Genomic DNA, 18,598 nt, shown 5'->3' with positions numbered 1-18,598 from the left:
AGGGGGATGGAGTAAAGATAAATGGCTATCAGCCTTCACTGCTTTTTATAATAATCTGAATTAACAGGCCTGAGAACCCATAAGGGAGCCTAAGGAAGTGGGTCAAGCTTCCTTGCGGACTAAAAATGCTTTGAAGGATAATTCCTTGTTCAGTTTCAAGTTTGTGTTTTTTTTTTTATTTAGAAATTTATAATTGCCGTGTAAATTGCAATTCCATTTTCATACAGTTAGACTTCTTTCACCCTGCTCCTATTCATGAGGGAAGCAGTTTTATGCCACCACTGTTAAGCTTGGCCTCGGTGGGTGGGCAGGGCTTCCTGTTCACCTTGGCAATCCATCTGATTGTATAGACTCAAAATGATTGTGCATACTCTACTGGCACACCCCTGCTGTGCAGCCCTTAGATTAAAATGGTGGCCATTTTGAACAAACCAGCTTCTGTATTGTATTCTTCTTCTGTTACTGCCTGTAATAAGCACAGGTGAGTGTTATTTCAGCCATTCCTGTTGGTTTATTTACAAAATTATTTCTATGCCACCTTTAGGGGCATTGCCATCCAAGGTGGCTCACAGTCTTATCAAAGCACAGTAAATAATGCAAGTGAAACTGAGAATAGACAACATGGTGCCCTCCAGTCATTTTGAACTGCAACTCCCAACCAGCATGGCTTATGGTCAGGAATGATGGGAGTGGTAGTCCATAACATCTGAAGGGCACCTCATGGGCTTTTCCTGATTTAAACTAATAAAAGCTAAAAGCCCTGCTTTTGTGGTTTTGTTTTCTCCTGCTGCTCATGACTGACAGGCATTCTACATGGTGAGCTACCAGTGTTTACTGTGGAGTATTTCAGGAAGATATGCACCTGCCTTTCCCCAGGATAGGTGTTCCAAACCTGATTATATTTTACTTCACCATACAAGTTGCACAGAAGGACATACTTTGTCCACCCTGAGAGGTCTAAGTGCTGTCAATAGCTATTTTAACATGGACCGTACATTGATGTGGAGCCAGGCCTTCAGAATAAATGATAAATAATTGAATCTGCATACTAACCATATTCTTCACAATCGAACAACAGCTTTACTTAGCTACAAATCATCTAAGCCAAGATTGTTCGGGCTGCCATACACCTGCGATTTTCCAGACATAACTGGGATTTCAAAGGTGGAAGTGACGTCCGGGGCGGGGGGCAGATTTCCAGAAGGCGGTGGTTTGTCCTGGATCTTTAGTAAGTAAACCGAAAAACTGTGTTTTGAAATATAGCAACCCTAGACGATTACTAACGTTGAGACCCCTAGCTGTTGTTGGACTCCAGCTCCCATCAGCTCCAGCCAGCATGACTAATGGCCAGTGATGATGGAAATTATAGTCTAACAGGATACAGAGAGCCACAGCTTAACCACTGCCAGTCTATGGCTCAATACATCATCAAGGAGTTCCTCAGAAGGGAATAATCATACTGCAAATGACAGATAAATCCCAGAATTCCTGAGGTCAGTGCTAACTTCTAGGCAGATACTGTGTGAACAAAATATGAAAACAGAAGCAAGGAATTGGTTGATAACATGAAGATATTGTTACAAGCTGTTTTTCCTTCAGTTTTCCAACAGTCACATATATTTTCTGACCGATTGTGCTGCTAAAATTGACCACAATCCAGTGTGGATTTAAGTAGTCAACTGAAATCAATGAGTTTAAGAGCATGCTGGATTGTAGCCATTGAGTATTTTTATGATACCCTGAAGAATAACCCACAGGTACGTATGTAAAATGTGAATCAGATATCATTGACTTTAAAGGAAAAGAAAGAAAGGAAAAGGCAATTTACTATGACTCATCCAGAGATCCCAAATATAGCCCTACACAGAGTGGTGCTGGAATGTTATTTTGCACAAATAAATTCTTAGATTAATCTGCAGGGCCTGTAATGTATGATCAGGATTTGATCGGAACCTTTATGATTTGATCAGAACCCTCCTGAAGTAATTTAGCAGGAACTTCTTTTCTTGCTTGTTCTTGTCCACAGGAGAATGCCCCGGAGATGTGTTTAATCTCTCTTTAGGTAGTGAACTAAAAAATCATCTTTGTAAACTTTCTGCTCCAGTAAACAAAAAAATAATTATATGACCCTGGCAGGGGGAAAATGAATGTGCTTTCTGCCACCTTTAGTTGTTAACTCTAAGGAGTGAGCTTCTACTGGGACTCTGGCATTTACAAACATTCATTAGGGGGAAATGAATTAATGTGGCAGGCAGTAGGACCAAGGTGGCTACCACCCCGAACCCCAGTGACCTACACAAGTCCATTAGAGTATCTGCAGAGCAGGAATGGGGAACCTCAGGTCCAGAGACAGCCCTCCAGACCTCCCTGGTGACCCCCAGGACTATCCCCAAGGCACACAAGTCACACCCTTTTCCAGCCCTTAAACTCTGCAAATGCTTCTGGCTTGCTTAGATGAAGGATGGAGAGGGATGTGCAAATGTGAATAAACTGGCTTACTGCACAAAGGTAAAATTTTCATTTAATGCTCTGCCTATCTTTGGTTTCGCTCTGCCCACTATGAGCATTTGGCCCACAGAAGTTTGCTCCAAAGCGAATGTGACCCATGGGCTGAAAAGCATTGCCTACACATACTGTAGACTGATATCTGCATATATGGTTGGTCACATGGTAGCTGTCTGCAAACTTTCAAATACTGTTCAAAAGTCAGGATGTAGCTGCTGCCATTTTGGAATGGCCCCCTGCCACACACAATTATTCTTTTTATTCTGAATGAATGTCTCCAGAAACCACTGAGTTGGTTTCAGGGTTCATCTCTGGCCACATCCTGAGCCCAAGGTTTCATTAGTGGCAGAGCAAGGGGGGGCAAGATAATAAAAAAGCTTGCATGGATTCAAGAAGGGCTACGCAGTTGTTGTGAGGCGGCTGCCTGGTTACTGCGATTCCTGAGACAATCAGCTGATTAGGCTTTGGGAGAATATTTTGGTTTGTTGTTGAAATGAAAAAAGAAAGAAACAGAGAAACACGGGGAGGGGGGAGAGAAAACCAGTTGATGAAAATGGGAAGAGGAGAAAATAAAACAAAAACAGCTCATCCATTCGAAAAACACCATTATACAACTACTTGATGGATAAAAAAGGCATGGAGAAAGCAATGTATGTATCATGCAAAGAATTCAGGTGTGATAACAAAATATTGGGGATTGCTGTTATAACAGTTTTTAGCCTCACTTGTTGCCAAGTGCATCAATGAGGAATGGCAGCAAACAGATTGTGGTATTTTCTTCAGTTTCCTACACACAGATAGGGATGGAACTACTGTAGCATAGTATAAATTTTCCAGGCTTGAATCCAACTTGGTTCCAGAGAGGACTGGAAACCTTAGAAGGCCATATATTACCAGTGCATCCCTGGCTTACTCAGCAACATTCTATAACTGGGTCACGAAAATCATTCTCATTTGCGGGAGAGAGATAAATAAATAACATTTTCTGCTATTGTGAAAAAAGCAGTGGATTCTGCAAGGTCAACTCTTTACCTTCTCATTTTTCTTCCATATAAATAGCAATGTACAGAAGCAAAAGTAACAATTTGTGTTTTAGAAACTCTTTTGCTTTACAGGGAGAAAAAAAAACCTTGTAGCCTTGCTATTTAGCATCCAAGGTGAAAGGACATTCCCCCCTCCCATGTAATGCATTTATTAAGAATATAATAACTTGTTTTCTTTGCTGAACAAAAGAAAAAAAGAAAAAATAACAACATGGTGCTGAAACACAGCCTTTTCCTTTGTGATTGCATATCTTCCCTCCTCATTCACAAAGTCGCATGCATTAGAGGGGGGAAAGCAAAGCAAAAAACAACAGTGTTAGACTATAATTTTGCAACCTATGTAAAGTGCAAAATTCACAGCTAGGCATGAGGCCGGTATCAGCCATGGTTCATGCCCTGCTGGGTGATAATCACTGGCTAGTGAAAGAGCAGGAGATAGGAGTGAGCATGAACAGAGATGGTACAGTATCATAGAATCATAGAATTGTAGAGTTGGAAGGAACCCTGAGGGTCATCATATCCAACCTCCTGTGATGCAGGAATCTCAACTTAAGCATCCATAGCTTTCGAGGCTCTGTTAAGGCTTTGGGGAAACATTTCCTCCTACAGTTGAGCAAGAGCAGAGAAAACAAGGTATAGCTTTGCTATACTGTTTGGAGGTTATGAAGCTGTGTAAAGGAGGATTTCTTTTGCTTGGGAGGTGAAAAGTGTTGGCGTGTTTATCCCCCTTACTTCATATGGCTTATTGCGTTCCCTATTTGGTGGTACCACTTTTCTTGAAAACTTCATATCAAGAAGATAGCAGAGGGAGAGAAAGTACAGTTTCTTGCTCCTTGGTTTTATGATGCCATGGATATATAGTGCAACCGTGAAGCTAAAACTAAGAAAGGGCAGGACCAAAAAACAATTGTTCATGCTTCCATTCTGGACCTGGTTCTGCGTAGGAAGTGTTGAAGAAATATGACATCCAGCCGCAGTAGGGAATATGATCGTCATCACCGGCAAAACAATGCAAGCAGACAGTGTTCCCCTCCAAAAGATCATGAAGCCATTAATCCCTCCTGGAGAAAGATTTCAGCCAAAAAAGGAGAAAGTTATACAAAGAACATCAAACAGCTCTAGTTATACACCTCCGAATAAGTTTTAAAGTACCTGCTGTATGAATACATTTGTGTTACTTTGTTTAGACTCCTAATTTCTTCCAAAAGAAGACTCCTATATTTTAGCAAACCATCTGTCCAATTTTGGGGAATTCTTTTTCTCTTCCTTCTGTGTATATTAATAAGGCTTTTCTTAACATTTTTATTCTTGACGTTCCATACATTCTAGGAGTTATATAGACTCAAACTTTCCTGGGGGACAGGGATGATCTAAAGTCATAAAAAATATTCCTTGGTTGTTAATTGTGCGGTTGAATATAACTTTGCAGTTTCTCTTTAATACAAAAGTTGCACTGGAATGTTATTATTTATGAACTGAATTAAAGGAGAGGCATCAGATCAAAGCTGGTATTGAGAAGCAAGCCACAGCAAAACCATCATTATTTTATTTGTTTGCTTGCCCTTATGGAAAGTCTTTATGCTTCCCCCAAATTACAACAACAACAACAACAAATTTTTATTTATACCCTGCCCTCCCCAGTCAAAGCCGGGCTCAGGGGGGCTGACACCAGTAAAATTACAATAAGACGTAAAAGAAAGAAAAACAATTAATTAAAATACAGGTTAAAATATAGTTTAAATTTAAAATTTTAAAAAGCTGCCTCATTTTAAACTAGCCCAAATAAAACCATAGGGAGGGAAAATAGGGGTCAGACTGAGTCCAGCACAAAGGCCAGGCAGAACAGCTCCATCATCCAGGCCCTGCGGAAGGATGTCAAATCCTTCAGGGCCCTGGTCTCCTGTGAGAGAGTGTTCCACCAAGTTAGGACCAGTACTGAAAAGGCCCTTGCCCTAAGTGAGACCAGTCTAACCACCTTATGGCTTGGGATCTCCAAAATGTTGTTATTTGTGGACCTTAAGGTCCTCCACGGGGCATACCAGGAGAGGCGGTTCCGTGGGTACGAGGGTCCTAAGCCGCATAGGGCTTTAAAAGTCAAAACCAGCACCTTAAATCTGATCCTATACTCCACCGGGAGCCAGTGCAGCTGGTAGAGCACTGGATGATTGTGGTCCCACAGCAGGGACCCCGTAAGGAGCCTCGCTGCGGCATTCTGCACCCGCTGGAGTTTCTGGGTCAGCTTCAAGGGCAGCCCCGTGTAAAGCGAGTTACAAAAATCAAAGACTGGAGGTGACCGTCACATGGATCACTCATATATGTTCTGTAAGCTGAAGACACCAAATTCTCCTAACATTCTGCTTCATTGTTTTTGTTACTTTGGAGGTTGTAAATTCCAATGCTTTGAAAGACAGACCCGAGAGTCCCCAGAAATCCAAGCTTGTTAGCTAGCTATTGGTAGACCCCTCTCAACTGATACCATGATCTATGAGAAACAACCCTGGGTGACCACCAGCAATAATTTAAAAATAGTTAAAAGCACAAACCAGCAATACTGTTAAAACAAAATTAAAACCATGCAAAGTAGGCAGTTGTGATACAGACCCATTTACCCAGCTGGGAAAGCCTAGATCTTGGAGTAGGGACAGGCAAAGGAGGGCAGATGGAAAGATGTGATTCACAGGCTCTCATGGTGTGCTTTTATTTTTCCTGGCCCAATGGGTCAGTGCTTCTGGCTGTTAACCAGAAGGTTGGTGGTTTGTGCCTACCCAAGTACAGGTGTAGGCAGGACTCCTGCATTGCAGGGGGTTGGACTAGATCAAACATGTCCAACCGGTCGACTGTGATCTACAGGTAGATCACTGGGGTGTTCCTAGTCCACCACGGGTAGATTGCAGCATTGTGGCCAACCGTGGGCAAGGAAAGTAGCCGCCCCCTGCCCCTGGCACTAGATCCCTCTGCCGGCACCACAGCAGCATTGAATGCTGGTCACACCTGCAAGGGGAAGTAATGTTCACTTTATCGCTGTGTGCGATAGTCACCCACCCAAAAAAAGTTCAACCACTCTCTTGGCACTCCCCCTTAAAAAACAAACACTCCTCCTCCTTCCAATGACAATGTGTAGATCACTGCCAGTTTTTTTTTTTTTTTATACTGGGAATAGATCGCATTCTCTTCGGAGTTGGATGTGCCTGGACTAGATAACCCTCGTGACCCCTTCCAACTCTACAATTCTGTTATTTATAACAGAATGCCCTTGAATGAATAAATCATTGTAATTAAGTGTTTGCTTTGGCTGCCAATCAATCTATCAAAGCAGTGGATGCAATACTTACATATCTATTCATTCTTTCAAACTTTTCATGTTTGTGACTGATTGAAACATAAATAGCACTATGATTGCTGTACCATGTTTATAGAAAATATATTCACACACACACACACAAAGAAAATGTAGCTATTAGAGATGTTTATTAAACTAGCTTAAATTAGTCTCTTGTGGAGAAAACAAAGGTCACTTGCTGAATGAAAAGCTACTCTTCTCACATTCTTTGACCTCTTAAGTTAAATTGAATTGTTGAACATTATTGTTGTTCTCTAAAGTGAAATACATAAGGCTAAAACAAAGTTACAAATATATTAACCTAGGTAAAGGTAAAGGGACCCCTGACCGTTAAGTCCAGTCATGGATGACCCTGAGGTTGCGGTGTTCATCTCACTTTACTGGCCAAGGGAGACGGCATTTGTCCGCAGAAAGCTTCTGGGTCATGTGGCCAGTATGACTAAGCCGCTTCTGGCAAACCAGAGCAGAGCATGAAAACACCATTTACCTTCCCGCCGGAGCGGTACCTATTTATCTACTTGCACTTTGATGTGCTTTCGAACTGCTAGGTTGGCAGGAGCAGGGACCGAGCAACGGGAGCTCGTGGGGATTTGTATTGTCGACCTTCAGATCGGCAAGCCCTAGGCTCTGTGGTTTGGACCACAGTGCCGCCCGCGTCCCATTAACTTTTTTACAAGTAGTTTATTTGGCAGTCTTTGTGATACAAATGAAATGACAGAGTCATCTTAGTGTTCCATGATGAGGTTAGGCAGTGATATGAAGACCAAAATATGGTTCATTTTGACCCTAAATCCTTAGTCCAGAGGAAGAACAGCCATTAATAGTACAGTGGTGCCTCAGGTTAAGAACTTAATTTGTTCTGGAGGTCCGTTCTTAATCTGAAACTGTTCTTAACATGAGGTACCACTTTAGCTAATGGGGCCTTCCACTGCTGCTGAGCCACCATGCAATTTCTGTTCTCATCCTGAAGCAAAGTTCTTAACCCGAGGTACTATTTCTGGGTTAGCGGAGTCTGTAACCTGAAGCGTCTGTAACCTGAAGTGTGTGTAACCCGCAAGGAAAGTGGCAAAACATGTATCAGTTAAACTAGCATAATAAAGTGGTTTGTGGTTTATTTCTATTTCTTTCCTTTTTTTACATAATCTATACTCCTTCAACTTTCAGAGCTAGCCCCCGCCGCCCCCCGCCCCCCCCTCTGAACTTAAAGGCTGATGATCCACAGGCAATTTGCTGAATTTCAAATAATGGTGACTAATATAGTTTTTCTAGAGAGAGGTTAGGGTTTCTATTATGCAGCTTTATACAAAGTATAAATAGCCTCAAGAATGGCAAACCTCAGCTGGAATGGTGTTGGGAACATCTCCCTAATTTTAGAAAGCAAAAGTAACATATTTTGCCTTCTTTTCTGCACTCCTCCTTTGATGCCATCGGGTTGCGATCAGTGTCCTAGTTACCCATATCCATAGCAGAAGCTCATATGTTTCTATTTTAGCTCCATCTCTTTGTTAACAAAAGCAATTTTGTACACAATGTGCTCTTATTATACACCCAAGTAGATTTTTTTTCTCGTGAAAGAGTTTTTTTCTTTTTTTAATTACTCATATTCTTTATAATTTGCCTATACCAAAAATCAGTGCTAAGAAAAATCTCATCCCATCCACCCACACTGCGCTTTCCTCACAGCACATTAGTGGGCAAGCAAATTTGCTTAATTGTGTTTTTATCTGAGCTATGAGAAACTGTGCCAGGTTGTTAGACATGGAAGACTGCTTAATACCAGTTTTGTCCCCAACTGGGGTCTCTAAAGACCCGGTTGCCAGGAAACACAGAGCCAAAGGTACCTCAACAGGCACTAACAGGGTATGGTCGCATTCAGGAGAACTCTCCAGATCTTTAATTGCTCAGAGAAGTCAGTGATCATCTGTTTATCTATTCCCATCTATGCAGCAGTTGCTTGGTATCCCCCTCCCACTTTATTCATTCAGCTACATCAAGCATTTCGACTGCTCTATTGAGCATGGTTAGAACCAATTCTCCTTTCTATTGTCCTGCATTAATTTATGCAGTGCATCCAATTAATATGCACCCTATTAACATTCTTCAAAGTAAAACTCTTGCACTTACTTTGAACTTTACTTGATATTCCAAGCTCATGTTTTTTTAAATAAATAAATAAATGCATGAGCTTGAATGAATCCTTCCCCCTTGACCAAATGCAGTTTCCTGCAGACATTTGAATACTGTATATGGGAGTCATCCACAGATTTTTTTTGACAGCTTGAGTACATTTCCAGATGGTGTGTAATCACCATTCCTTTTTAAATCTGTTTTTATAATGGTGATAATTAAGTATTATTTTCTAGCACTGAATAGGCGATACATACAAATTGGTCAAGAAAGTGGTTGGCAACAAAGGTGTTAGCTCAAATCTATTTTGGTAGTGCACGGAAAGGAGCATTGTAGTAACTGTAGCTGAAACAGAATCCCACTAATTAGTGACTTTTGAGGGCCCAAACCTTCTGCTTTAGACGCAGCATTGACAGGAGAAACACAATTATTTTGTTTGTTAAATCAATCATCTGTTAAAATTTTAAATCTGCAAAAACGTTATATTCTATGGCCATTTGATTCTCAGGTATGCTCTGTGATAGCCTGCACTCCAAAAGGCATCTCAAGATAACAAAGTCCCATAGTCGACACGTCAGTTGACAAGAGCAATGGTGGAAGCTCCTAGTTTATCTGCCAGACTTCCAAAGTATTGATGCCAAACTTCAGATTTATGCTAAGAGACTCATAGCTATAAATGACAGAGCTGTCACCACACATTACATTTAATTGTGCAACATCATTCCCATCTACTTAATCAATTATTGTGGTTCACTTGGTATGCAAATAGCTGCAATTAAAAAAATAAATCCAAAACATAGTCATTATCATCTTCATCAAAGTTTGAGCTTAGGATGACTTGTTGCAGGGTACTCGACGGAAGCTGAAAACAACCAGGAAGATGGCTTGTTTAGCATTAGAAGAAGGTTCAGAAATGTTATCTGAAATAGCAAAGAGGTTACCATTGTGGCATTCTAGGTACTGTGTTGAGCTTTCATGTGGAAATTCAAGTTCAAATCCCTCCGGACCTATCGAGGAGGAGGCACATGAAGGTGGGCCTCAGAAGATGATCTCACGGTCCGGGTAGGTTCATATGGAAAGAGGCGGTCCTTGCGGTATTGTGCTCCTGAGCCGCAAGATTATATGAACCACCTTGTGACAATAGCAATAAAATGGAGGCGGGCCTTAACAAGTTTCAGCTTGATTGTAGAAACACACATCCCATGATGTTGCTCACAATCCTTCTCTGCAGAAACTACTTACAGGGCTTCCAAAAGCAAGGTAGCTGGAAACACCTCTCTCCAATCATAGGTGCCAACTCCCTGGGGCCCTGGGTGCCCGAGCACCCACAAAATTCCCCCTGAAGGGGGCGGACACCAACAAATTTCAGTGTCAGGGCCTTGGCACACTACATGGCACCCATGGCCCTGGGGGCCTTTGGTGTAAAGCCAAGTTGGCACTCCTGTCTCCAATTTTGTTGTATACCAGCCTTCCTCAGCCTGGTGCCATCATCCCTAATGGTTGTGTGGACTGGGGCTAATGAGAACTGGTAGTCCTAAACATCTCAAGGGCCCCAGCCTGGGGAAGGCTATGGCATACTTCGGCCTACCTTGGCGGTAGGTTCTTCTCTTTGTATATAGAAGAAAGGTTTCCACATATGCCTCATGCAACCATTTCTATATTTCTCGCCCTCAACTAATTTGGTAGGCTCACATCTGCTAACCTTTGTAGCAGAACTTTAAAGCTGCCTTATTCCCTGCAGATAAAATAGACAGAATGATTGTGGGCTGATTAACCTTGAAAATGGAACTTCACTGACTACTTCCATGTATCTTCTCAGATCGCTCTGTGACAGATTGTAACAGCACTTAACTCACAGTGCTGAGCACTTACAAATGGGAACAGTGATTTTGGATAACGTAACCCTGTAAATGTTCACCAAATTAAAGGTCCCGTAATCTGACTCTCCAACATGAGTATGAAATGTGTGAAAGGGCAGCTGAAAGCAGTTGCCTTTATAAGAGACTAAGCAAATGTTTGAGAACACATTTTCCAGCTGTTGAAATAATAATCTTATTTGTATTTCAGCTCCAGGAACATGAGAGGCTGTCTTATACCATATGCTTGCCAGGTCAGCTGGGTACCGTCTCCCATGCCATGTACAATAGCCAATTAACCTTCCAATTGAATCTTCTGTAAAAGGTGGTGATAGGGCAGTGCCTTCCCCTACACTCGAGGGCAGCAGGTTGGCACAGACCAGATCACATGACATAGCTCTGCTCTCCAATAACTTCCTGCCATTCCTCACACCCTCTTCTTTCTAAAAATCAGAAGAATTAAGAGAAACTTGGTAATCTAGATAAGACTTTTCACCTTCAAACTGGACTCTCCTTTCTTGGAGGTTTTTAAGTAGAGGTTGGATGGCCACCTGCCATGGATGCTTTAAGCTGAGATTCCTGCATTGCAGGGGGTTGGACTAGATGACCCTTGGGTCCCTTCCAACTCTAAGATTCTATGAGTCTATTTCTTTTCTTTTCTTATTTACAGAGTGATGTCTCATAAATTCCACCATCCCCACCCCAGGCTTCAAGCTCAAATCTTTAAGAGTCCCCTTGCTATACTCCAAGGTGGCTCGGAGGGTGGGATGGAGTTTTCCTCCTTTCTAGTCCTTCTCAACTGAATAAACTTTGGAAAGGTGGGATACCTGGCCTGGGAATTTTATTTCATGAGCAGGACAAGCATTGGCAGTGGGCCCTATTCAGGTTCTGGTGCCCCAGAAGCCACCCATGGGTTCTGAGTGCTGACACCCACATTGAAGTTTGCATGTAAAGAAGAAGACTCTTCTTTCTAAAATTCAGCAGAATTACGATAATCTTGGTAATCTAGACAAGACTTTCCACCTACAAACTCTACAAATAGGCTAAATAATAATGTTTTGTTTCTGCCTCTAAAGTCAAGCTGGTCAGGAAATAAAGATGCGCTGAGAAGAGAATGTAATGGTAAATCTATGACATTAAGGCTTTAATTCTCTTTCCGTTCCCCATCTAAACCAATTCCTCTTATTTTCAGTGAATATATTAGATCTTAAACACATTCTTCTCATTACCCAAACAACTATTATATAGCAAAAATATTCAGTTTCTGTCTGAAGCAAAATTTGCCAGCACTAATGTAATCACTAATTGAATTAATTCTTAAAAGATAGAAGTCATGCTATGCATGTTATTTAAAATCAAGAATAGTTAGTTGGAGTGTTCCCAAATTAATGTGCACTGTTGTGTAATCTACTCATCTTCTGCTGATGGAAATACAGGATGAGAGGCCAATACAACCAATATGGTTCTCTTGACTTCAGTATACACATTTCTTTAAGACTGGTTAACCCTCTTCCGGCATTCATTAGCTATACAAAATGCAGCTCTTGAGTTGAGAGACATGCTCCCCTCTAAAGAAGGAAGCTCCTTCTACTTGTGGAGGCTCCCTGTGCAACTTGGAACCCCGGCCATTTATAGAAACTGGTATTCAGAAATATCACTGCCTCCAGCCGTGGAGACAGAGCATAGCCATCATGGCTAGTTGATGATAGGCTTGTCCTCCATCAATTTGCTTAATCATCTTTTAAAGCCATCCAAGTTGGCACTCATCACTGTGTCTCATGGAATTGTATTCCACAGTTTAACTACATGCTGTGTAACATATATTCAGATCTTGTTTTCCCCACCCAGGAAGTCAAGATTGTGTATGTATCTTTCCTTTTATATTTGCAACAACCCTGTGTGGTAGACTAGGGAAAGTTAACATATGTACAACATTTCTAGTTACAGGTAGGTAGCCGTGTTGGTCTGGTGTAGTTGAAACAAAATAATATGTTTTTTTTTCTTCCAGTAGCACCTAAGAGATCAACTAAGTTTGTCATTGGTATGAGCTTTTGTGTGCATGCACACTTCTTCAGAGACACAGTGTATCTGAAGAAGTGTGCATGCACACAAAAGCAGTGTATATGAAGAAATGTGCATGCACACAAAAGCTCATACCAATGACAAAATTAGTTGGTCTCTAAGGTGCTACTGGAAGAAAAGAAAAGAAATTATATGTACAACAGTTCTTGTCAATATATTGTGGAGGAATGAAATGCAAGAGGACCAATCCACATGCCATGTACCAAGCCCATGAGATTCTGTTGCTACCCCTGGGTCCCAAGCATTAGATTAGGCAGCACATGACAGGCAAGGCTCTGCCTGAAATCTCAAAAAAGCTGCTGCCAGTCAGAGCAGACAGTCCTTGTATTGAGCATCCTGATTTGAGGCAGCTTCCAATTAAGGCTGAACTGCTTAAATGTTTGTTTATTTGTTCCAAAAGTTCAGGGTTATCAAATCTGTCAGCTCTCCTGTAATTACTTCAGAGCATTTCTGCCACAGCCAAACAGTAAGATCTAATTCAGATATTATATTATAATAACCATGACTATCTGGGAAAGGCCTGACAATGCCACACAACTCCCCTGCGAGCCTGAGGTGTACATTGGTTTATGTAAGCTTACTCTTTCAGTACAGTGCATTACAGCCATCTTTCTGTTTAATGCAGCCAGAGCATTGCACACTCCCCAGATGCTGGTTTCTTGATTACAAGGAAGCAATTAGTAATGGAATCTAAATTTGTATTCCTTGAGATGGAAGAATAAAAACCCGTTGAGAGTAAATTTGACGAGTTGCATTTCAAAAGGTAGCACACCTTAAACAACAAAGCTCCCCTGTATATATATATATATTTTAAAAACTTATTCAATATAATTATACAAACTTAGTTTATTGTGGTGCTGTATTTTTTAAGAGAAAGGCTTTCAATTTTCATTACATCTGGGTCATTTTGTTTAAAAGCAAATGTGTCATTCAACTGTTATAGACTCACATGTTATAAAGTACTTTCAGTCTGATTTGAATGTGTTCCATTAATTAAAACTGTTTGGCTGCTGAAGAAAGGCAGGATACATAAAACAATTAAATGTGGTTAAAGAGCCTCTCACTGGCATTTGCAATGTATTTAGGACAGAAAGCTTCCAGCCCTTATTTGTCCCTGTCTGTATGCTGTATGAGCCAAATCACTGCACCATTCTGCAGCTTTTGCAACTTCTGTCTGCTTTTTCATCCATTGCTGTTTATGCTCTGTTGTGCCAAACCAGCAAGGGGGACCTGGATGTGGACAAAGGCTTCCCTTCACAGAACTGGTGCAGATGAAGAGACAATCCACATGGCATCAGAGGTTGCCATCACCTGGCACAACTTCTCTGGCCGCAATCTTCTTCCTTGCTGTTACTGTCAGTTAACCTGCCCTCTCCAAGCATGAAAACACTGATGAAAAGGGAGAAGGAACATTACCTTCCAGTCCCCTCCCTCCCTCCCTCCCTCCCTCTTTCTGAGCAGTGATGGTGTGGATTGGTTCCAGAGGAAGAAGTCGATCACATGGGCAGCAGGGAGGGCAGTGAGGAGGTAGGTTCACTCAGTGAAACCTCAAAACCTGAAGTCTACACTGAGAATCCTCATCCATCCAATATTCCTTTGAACTGCACTGGATGCATATGGAGATGCCATTTAGACCTGTACTTTCAAGTAAAGGCGCGGAGAGATGATGTGAGCAAAGGCTGGCCACCTTGCCTGGTGAAGGGATCAAAGGAGGCAGCAGGACACACAGGAATAACTGGGTAACATAGGAGCCAACTCTTAAGGTCCCTTTGGACCCCCCAGTGAAATATTTGAAGGGGCTAGTCCCCCCCCCCAAAAAAATTGATGGGCATTGCCATTCAAATGGTGTGTGCGCACTGTAGCTTGTGATTGATTATACAGGGTGGGTCTTACCTGGGTCCCACCCAGGTATTAAAGTGCCTTTAATGACTGCCTTTTCTTCCCTGGCCAAGATGGGGGCCCATGGGGAGGATGCTTAAAGAGCAGAGTTCTCCACAGCTTTCCAGCTAGCAACTAGCAATGAAACCAAAAAACGAGCCCTGAGGAGAGCCTTGTGATGGATACAGTATGTCAGGAAGGAGGCATAAAGGCTCTGGCAGGGTCCTAGAGTCAACTCTTCTTCTTCCTAGAGCCTAGAAAGCACTAAGTAAGCTTTGGGAAAGAGCCCTTGCAGCTCCTTCTTAATGAATTCGGGACTCTTAGTGACCAAGTGAGAAGTCGCGATGGCTTAAGGGTTTCTGAGACCATCCCGGCATATTTGTGGCACTTGGAGGGTATTCCTCAATAATAATAATAATAATAATAATAATAATAATAATAATAATAATAATTTAATATTTATACCCCGCCCATCTGGCCGGGTTCCCCCAGCCACTCTGGGCGGCTTCCTTAGATAGGATAACAATAACAAATTACTTTAGAAGTCATGAAATGTTATATGCTTCTACTTGTTGCTTTGTAAATGTACTATAAACAGGATGGCAAAACAAGGAAATAATATTTTCGTTTATTACATTTTTAAAAATGTTTTACTTTTTGCATTATCGCTGGGACTTAATAACTATTGAATTAGTTTAGAATGGTTATAGCATTGCCATTGTTGTTTGTTCCTTTTTTTTTACTCTTCTATCAAAAGCTTCAGCTTTTAGTAGTAAATCTTTTGATCTTTACATGATGTTAAATTGAATGTGACTTGTGAATAAATGAAGTGATAATTACTTAATGGATAAAATTAACTGTTCTTCTTTCTGTGGCCGCTCCTCTCCTGCCTCTCCTGATGTAGTATTATGACCCACTGTTTTGCTGTTGTTTTCTTCTTTTTTATCTACTACTGAGCTCATTCCCTACCCTAGAGAATTCTAGATTCATTTTACCCCCATAAGCTACAGTGGGGAATCAAAGCCAACTTAAAAGTTGTTAATTAACAAATAACATATTCTGTATGCATGGTTTAAAAATGGCTGCTTCAAACCTTTCTTTTTTGGGGACACAATATTAACAATTTACGCAGGAGGAAAAGGTACATGTAACACACTATGAAAATGCCTGCATGTCTGCTGGATCCTCAATCGGCCCTACTGTGACAGAAATGGGCCCAGTCTGAGCTTCTTGGTTTCCCCAGCAACTTCATGGCAATCAGGAAATAGCTGCTTCATTTCCTTCTTCCTTTCCTGCCCATTTCTAATCATGACTCTTATGTATCATGTTGCTTAGCTATTATTTTAAACCTGGGGTTCCCAACCTAGCATCCATGGGCAATACGCCCCCCCTCAAGGACTTACCTCAGGAGCCCACAGAGCCTCTGAGTCTCCCCTCACCTACTGATTCTTGAAGTGGTTACCTTTCCTCTCCACCTTGAAAAGCACATAGAGCTAAAGGAAGAGTAAGGGCTCTTCCACACTTCTGTTTGCCTTGAGATTTCTAGTCACAGGTCACAGAGATTCTTTTTTTTGGACCGTAACTTTCCCCAGGAAAACACACTGCTTACTGCTGAATCGGAACAAACCTCAATCGGGTTTTCTGCAGATGCCTGTTCTGATTCAGCAGTAAACAACGAGTTTTCCCACGGAAAGCGGAGAGACAAAGAAAAGCTCTCTCAGACCTGTGATTTGAAATCACTGAACAAACTGAAGAAATCACGGGACAAATGGATGAGCCCTAACACTCTTCCCAGCCCACTTCCTCTGTCAATTTTAGTTCCCCCCCCCCAAGGTTCAGATCAGCACATGAGCAGTTGAACAGAAAGCAGTGTGGCTGAGAAGATGGGAGAGATAGGAAAGGAATCTGCAGGGAGGAAAATGGAGTGGCCAGAGCAGGGCTGTCGACTTGAATAAAATATTGTGGGGGCCCAGGTAAGCCCCACCCCACCTAATAAATCACATGCACAATGCACACACACCATTTGAATGAGAACGCCCATCAACTTTGTGAGGGCCCAGCCCCCTCAAATATTGCTCCTATGGGCCAGGGAGTGAATGTGGAGTGGCTCAGGAGTCAGCAGAGAGAATGGCGTGTTAGAGGGAAAGAAAGAAGGGGAGATTGTGCAACACAGTAAAAGGTAACCTCTTAAAACTGAAGTGTTTTTTCACAGCCCCAACCACCAACATCAAATTACAGATCAGGTACAGCTCCATCGACTAACGTGTTAAAATCAGAGATCTGACACTTTCCAGTGTTGTGCTGTCATGGTGAAAAACAAAACAAAACAAAACAAAACAAAAACATGGACCTGAATCAAAGATCTTCTTAACTTTCACAAGGGGTCCATTCAAAGATATAATTCATAAGAGCCAACTCCTAGGGGCAGAGGTCCCTCCGTCGCCCAAAAAATATTTTAGGGGACTCCCCACCCAGGTGATGGGTATTGCCATTCAAATGGGTTTTCCTGGGCACCCCAGCTATAATCATATTTCAGGTAGCTTCTCTGTCCACAAGTGTATTCTGTGATTTGTTAGTGATTATCCTACGTGACAGGGTGAGCTCCCATTTCTCCATCCCTGCTCCTGCCCACCTAGCAGTTCGAAAGCACGTCAAAGTGCAAGTAGATAAATAGGTATCGCTCTGTTGGGAAGGTAAATGGAGTTTCCGTGCGCTGTTCTGGTTCGCCAGAAGCAGCTTAGTCATGCTGGCCAGTAAAGCGAGATGAGCGCCGCAATTCCAGAGTCGTCCGCGACTGGACTTAATGGTCAGGGGTCCCTTTACCTTTACCTATCCTATGAAACAAAATTCTGAAGATGCATAAGTATCCATGCCTTGTGGTGTTTGAAAACATTGGCTTTGCAATTTGACCTGATTTACATGATATAAGTTTTGGGGGAAATCCCATGTAAAATAATGCTGCTGTATACAAAATTACTGAGACTGCTTAAAAAAGAACTGGTGTGTGTGTGTGTGTGTGTGTGTGTGTGTGTGTGTGTGTGTGTGTGTGCAGGTGCACATGTATGCACACGCTCTCTCTGGGGTGGAGTGGGATGGGGTGGAGGACCCAAAAGAAGAAGGAAATAAAAGCAAACAGACGGAATGCAGGTTTGCCAAATCCCAAATGTGCCCATAGGCAACCCCTTGTTTAAACTGTACGTTGGCTTCATTGCTTTGATAGAAAGGAAGTGCAGTTATTTTGCTATAGGGGATTTGGTGTCCCTGGATGAATTTCTGGGTTACCCCTTCAAGTGAGCTTGGTATGAGAGTATGGATTAAAGTCATGGTAAGCATTCATGGCCTGCCAAGCCTGTCCAGTGACTGCAACAGAGGAACTATGCAGCTTCAAATGGCTTAAATGAACTCAATGCTGAATTAAATTGGATTGCCAGTGACTTGCATTAAAGCTTCTGTTGTGGATTGACTTGTTTGAAACTCTTTTGCTTTCAAGTTCTCAAAATGCTTACAAAATATAATTGGTATGAGCTTTCGTGTGCATGCACACGAAAGCTCATACCAAAATAAAAACTTAGTTGGTCTTTAAGGTGCTACTGAAGGAATTTAAGTCTTTAAGGTGCTACTGAAGGAATTTTTATGTTTTGCTTCAACTCAGACCAACACGGCTACCTACCTGTAACTAAAATATAATTGGAATCGCTTCTGCAGTTTTCTGAAATCTAGTCACAATACTCTTATTTATAGGTTAACATTTTGACTATTGCAATCTC

Source organism: Zootoca vivipara, chromosome 4 (assembly GCF_963506605.1).
Source record: "Zootoca vivipara chromosome 4, rZooViv1.1, whole genome shotgun sequence".
Classification (NCBI taxonomy): Eukaryota; Metazoa; Chordata; class Lepidosauria; order Squamata; family Lacertidae; genus Zootoca; species Zootoca vivipara.
The sequence above is the reverse complement of the archived record's forward strand: the minus strand, read 5'-3'. Positions refer to the sequence as shown.